This window comes from Takifugu flavidus, chromosome 1 (assembly GCF_003711565.1).
Source record: "Takifugu flavidus isolate HTHZ2018 chromosome 1, ASM371156v2, whole genome shotgun sequence".
NCBI lineage: Eukaryota > Metazoa > Chordata > Actinopteri > Tetraodontiformes > Tetraodontidae > Takifugu > Takifugu flavidus.
This window is the reverse complement of record NC_079520.1, coordinates 1227218-1232993: the sequence shown is the minus strand read 5'-3', so window position 1 is coordinate 1232993 and position 5776 is coordinate 1227218. Positions and strand designations below refer to the sequence as shown.

At 46.0% G+C, this 5776-nt stretch overlaps 1 long non-coding RNA gene across 1 annotated transcript; it reads right to left on the bottom strand.

Moving 5' to 3' along the window:
• Nucleotides 1-2541: 2541 nt before the first annotated feature.
• Nucleotides 2542-4146, bottom strand: LOC130537464 (uncharacterized). Its single transcript, XR_008953627.1, has 3 exons — nt 3550-4146; nt 3060-3192; nt 2542-2975 (listed from the first exon to the last, which is right to left on the bottom strand). It is a non-coding gene; the product is annotated as an uncharacterized LOC130537464 (long non-coding RNA).
• Between the last annotated feature and the right edge of the window lie 1630 nt (nt 4147-5776).

Sequence of the window (5776 nt, the reverse complement as noted above, 5' to 3'; positions counted from 1 at the left end):
GCAGGCAGGCAGACAGACAGACAGACAGACAGACAGACAGACAGCAAGCATGTGTTTTGATTTATTGAAAACAGAATGACAACATGAGGGCTTGGTGAGTCAGACCTGGTGATCCATTTGGCTGCGCTCATTGTTGAGTGTGGTATTACAACGTGGTCTGATCCTCCTCTGTGGGCCGGGATCAGGAGCCGTGTCTGAGCCGTCATTTCATCCATCAGGCGTCACCTTATTTTTCCGCACGGTTTAATTGCACTCAGTCATATTTTCACCACACATTCTTGGGTTTAGCTCCCACTTCCTGCTGGGAAATTTCAGATCATTTTGGTCCTTCTATGTTGGCACATTGATTCCAAAAGCAGTTACACTGTGTGTGTGTGTGTGTGGGTGGGTGGGTGTGTGTACACACGTGTGATCTACAGGGCATCAGTCGTTAAACAATGGCACCCAGTTGGCCTTGCTCTCATCACCTGGTGTAACTGTAACCAACTGTAAGACCTCACTCACGCAGGGCGACCGAGCGGTGCGCTTGGCTGTTGTGTGGCTTTGGCGTCTTGGGGCAAACTTGGGTCAGAGCAGCTGATTTTGGCCTCCTCTTCACAGATCCTCCCTCGGACAGATGTAGCTTTCCCGGGGTTCACTTCCCATGCACTTCCTGTCGCTGGAGAATAACTTGAGAAGCTTTCGGTTCTGACTTTAGAAATGAAGTTTTATCAGATTAACGATTCAACAACTGCAAGCGGCCTTTTTAAAGGATCTCAAGTATCAACAGATCTCCAACAGTGCGCCTGGAACCCCATGATGTCATTAGTATCCCCATATACAGTACGTATGTCAGTGTGGCAGCAGCCCTAAGAGGAACAGAAAACAATGAGTACATTTACCACCTGTTCTGTATACATAGAACAATGTTTTCCCAGTAGCATGAATGGGTCTCCTAAACTTTACTGGCTTTTCTTGGGATCCCGTCACTCAGGCTTTCAGGCCAGCTCATTTTACCGCGGAGTTGAAACATTCTTTGACCAATACAGGAACTGCAAAGTAGGAAACTTTGGAAGCAAGATGGCACATTCCTGGTCCACAGTGTGATTTGCAAAGCTAACAATGTTAAATAACAGCTGCTGCTTAATATGTATGATGATACCCCATACGAGGATTTTCTGTAAACCCTGCGGCTTTGCTAATGCTTGGTTAGCCTTAAACACAACCCTTCCCTGTTATTGTAAGGGATTGTCAACAAAGCCAGGCCAGAGAGAGCTGGGCAGTTACCACTGATCCTGCTGGTGTTGGGAAAGCATGCAGAGCATCTGGGTCTGTCTTGGCAAGAGTGTGATTGTTCATTGTCCATAATCCTGCCAGTCCTATAAGGACCCAGAAAAAAGAAGGTCCAAACTAGGTAGGAAAAGAGGCAAGATGCCGAAAGGTTGAGTCCAAAGGGCAAGAAAAACCATTTACAATATCTCTGATATGAGGCCCAAATGAGCATATTCACATCAAAATAGAACACTGAGTCAATCCACTTCACCCCATTCACCAGCTGACCATGAAGGCCCAATCTAATCAGGTCACTACAGCCCGTTTACTGCTGCTCCAGGACCAGGCCCCTGCATCCTTACCTCAGCTGATATGCATGTAGTCAAGAGAAGGAAGTGGCTGAGATAACTAAGGCGTTTCACGATCAGACAGGCATGAGGTAAAGCATCAGGAATCTCATGGGGCATTACCTCAGTCTGTGGGTCTACAAGCAGCCACACACACACATACACACACCATGGAGCTCTATTTTAGGCATTTTTAGATTCATGGCCACCGTGACTGTGGTGCAATGGCAGGAGAATCACCATGAGTCACAGTTCTACGCAGACGTGCAGAACAACAGAGGTTGGGTTTTTTTTTAATCCTTTTTCCCCCACATTAAAGACTCATATTCACATGCATCTACGCTATGATAATGGGCCCGAGTGCTAATTTCATGTGGAGACTGAAGAGAAGCTGGGGTGTTGGCAGTAGCGTGACACCTACTGTCAACAGAAACACCTCAAGAATGTTCGCAGCTGTGTTTGTTGCGGCGCAACGTTACCGGGCTTCTTCTGCCGTGTTTACATTTGCTGCTATTTTTGATTCGCTCGTGTTCACACATGACCAAATAGCATGTAAGTATATTTTATGTCTTCAAAGCTTCCCCATCAGTAGACAGGTCCACCCAATCCACACGCTCCTGTGACAAAAGAGGCCGCAGACCTCTGAGGATAAATGACCTCTGGTTGCCTTTCCAATATGTTCAGCGGCTACGCTAAGTGGTCCTGATGCTATGGCCAACAATAAATGCGTCCTTTTAGTTCCCCTGTATGTTATATAATCACGACCGTTTATATTTAGCGAATATGTGCTTATCTTGAACAAACACAGGGTGATTTAACCTCTGCATGTCCAAACAGTGGTTGAGCAGAAGACCAATGGACTTGGGAGTTCTGGCCATGTCACCTCTTTAGCTTAAAAAACCCAAAAAAGCCCAGCGCCCATTAACAGCAAGCTTTCCTCAGCTTAATTTCAATTCAGAAATCTTTATTTGTCATTGAGGGAACTGATATCAGCAGCACACAGACCCTCTAGTTCTAAAATATTTAGACCATCAACTGAAAAACCATCAGGACATTCAGAGTTCAGTGAAGAACTTAAAATGAAGAATGTAAAACACACTAGGACACTTAAATAATTCAGGGTTCTGACAGGTGCTGCTGGGTCTACAGAAGCCAACAAACACTCAACAATGACATGAAAACAAGTGGTGAACAAATGAATTTGACATCTAACAAAGCAACTCAAAAATCACCCAACACTCCCACTGAAGGTGCTGGCAAGCTCCGCCCCTTATAGCAGCCTCCCGCCTGAGATGATTGGCTCCACCTGTGGGACAGGACAGGTGCTCCCCATAGTTCCTGATGAGCAGGAACTCTGTGGTTGAGGAGCTCTGGACACTACACAAGCAGAATAAACATAGTGACAAAGCAGCTTCTGCTTCATGGGGTCAGAAGATCTGCAGCGAAAAGAACCAGAAGTACCATATTTGTGGAGCAGTTGGTCATTTTGCTGCTATTCTTCCTGTTGATAAGCCAACTTTGTCCTCTCACATCCTTAAAAGGAAAAATCTTTAACCTGCTCCTGGCACATTCACAAGGAATGTTCAGAATGCACCTGAGAAAGTCAACAATAAAAGTCTTTAGGGGACATTCAATGGTGCACAATGGCGGCCTGGTACAACAGAAGCCTTTGTTGTGTGTACTCTGCTCATCACGTGCACGGATCATGTTCTCCACTGTAATGTGAGAATAAAAGACGTACAGGCAGGAAAAAGACTGTGGAGGGTGGGTAACTTCAGATGCTATCTCATCTTCTTAAATCATCTGAGCCATGAGAGGCAATAAGAGTCTGTGTGTGGCACACTCACACACACACACACACACACACACACACACACACACACACACACACACTCTCAGGTAGACATGCTGAGCCAAGACGCTTGGAAATAAATTGGGATATAAGTGATACCTGTCAGTCGGTGCCCAGGGGGAGGGCCGCTCCGGCCCGGCCCGGCCCGGCCCGGCCCGGCCCAGACCCTCTGTCTGCGCTGTTCCGATGTTCTGGCCCCTCCGGCAGCTCCCGCCGCAGCAGAGTCGTGTTGCGAGAGAGAAGTTTCCCCGCCAGAGTTCGTGGGCCAGAGATCGGTGGGGATTAGCTGTTTTCTTTGTTTTCTTTAATGTTTCTCGCTCACCTCTTGGCTTTATCTCCCTCCACGGTTGGCGCCGGGCAAGTGTTGGGAAGAATGCAGCGTTGTTTCCCTTCACACTGTCAGGGAGACTGTTCCAACCTGAACCCGTGCAGGATTACGTCCGTGCTCGTTTTGACACATACGTGCAAATCGAAAAAATCTTTGGCATACTTGAAAAGTGAGTTCAAGATTCCATAAATAACGAGGTGATATAACGTGGGATTATTATTATCAGCGGTCAGTCGTGCAGACGCTGAGATGGTTTCAGAGCAGCGGTAATAATCAGAGGCGGGTTAAAGATTACCTCCAATCAAAGATCAACTTTATCACCTTCAGATGTTCAAGAGTTCTGTTAAACCTACTCAGACCCTCAAATTAACCTTGTTAACAATACCAACGCAACAAAAATGAGCTGTCTTTCTTATCTTCAACTAGACACTGAAGTTATTACCCCCCCCCCACACACACACACACACACCTACACACACACGTGTGTGTCTTTAAGATAAACTGTCCAGATGATAGCAAGACTGACTCATGCACTGTCAGATTAAAACACAAGAGCATCAGTTGTTCTTCTATTATTGAAACATCTGTCAACGGCTCCTTTGTTCTACTTCTTCCAGACCAAAAGGACTTTCCAGTGAGGTCACAGAAGCACATGCACACAGCAGGAGAGGCTCGTGTCCTGACAACATCATTTCTACAAGGACAACATTGAGCTTTTGTTATAGGAACTTCTGCACTTGGTGGTCTCCTGTTTTCACCTCCAGGAGGGGTCCAACTCACCGCTGTTGGAACCCGGCATCTCCTTCTTTTCCCACTTCGCTCTCACTGCGAAACAAAGCATCTTCTCTTCTTTTGATGGACTTCTTCACTTCGACTCAGGCCATCCCTCCACCTCCTCCTCACTCTCCTCCTCCTCCCTGCATATTTTGGTGTTGTGTTTTTGGTATGCTCATGAAAAGGCCCGCAAAGACGGGACAATAGGGCACCTGCTAGAATAATGAGCCCACAGAAAGAAATGCAGCTGGGGCCAAGAGTCATACAGGAACAGCGATGATGGCCCCGCTTTAAAGTGGTCAGAGATGATCCTCAGACACACCTTCGATCCCCCAGACTGGAATTTCCCCTCTGACACACAGCACTTACATAAAAGTGTATACAAGGTGCACAGAGTCAGAAGGAAGCAATGTTCAAGATAAATGTTTTTTTCTATGGGTTTTTCTCCCGACTTGGAGTGTGTGGGCAGGTTCATTCACGCTGTCTGATTATTGCATTCGTCACTTGAATTGGGACAGAAACTATGTTCCCCAGAAACAAAAGCCAGACTGTTTACATGCTGCTTCTAGGTCCGACTCCCAGGAGCACGCTGGCTATTAGTCTCCAGGATTCTTCAGCCTTAAAAGTTGTAAATAAAAGAAATTCCCCGTTACTTCAAAATACCATTGGAGAGCTAAGTTTAGCTGCTAAATGTGAATAACAGAAATGAAAAGAGTCTCACGTTGTGAGTAGCGTGGAAGTCATTAGAACTAATTATGGAGCCACATGTGTTCCCACTGCTTGGAATGTTGCATGACTGCAGCCACTTTAAGCCGCAGTGTCGTTCATTTGCTGGTGTTCTGACAGCTTCGTTCAATCACGTCAGGTACGTTTAAGAAACAAACACCCATTCAAGCCTTAGGTTAATCAAGTTTAACCTAATTAATCTCTTGGATGTTCCATTTTGCTCGGAACATTAAGTTTCACCATCCTGCTTAAATTATAAATTACCTTTTCCTAATTAGTCCGGCGCTGGTGTCGGCGCCTCACTGGACTCTCCCCCGCTCATTAATCCCACTGCACGCGTATGGAAGTGATTTATGCATTATTCAAAACCTTGTTTTTATGCTTTATATCATGTGAAACGTGCTCGCTTCTGTTTCGCTGACACACGAGTGCGTAACAATCGCCTGCCTCCTGTTTGTGTAGCACTCTTATAGTTTGGATTATTGCATACAGCATAAA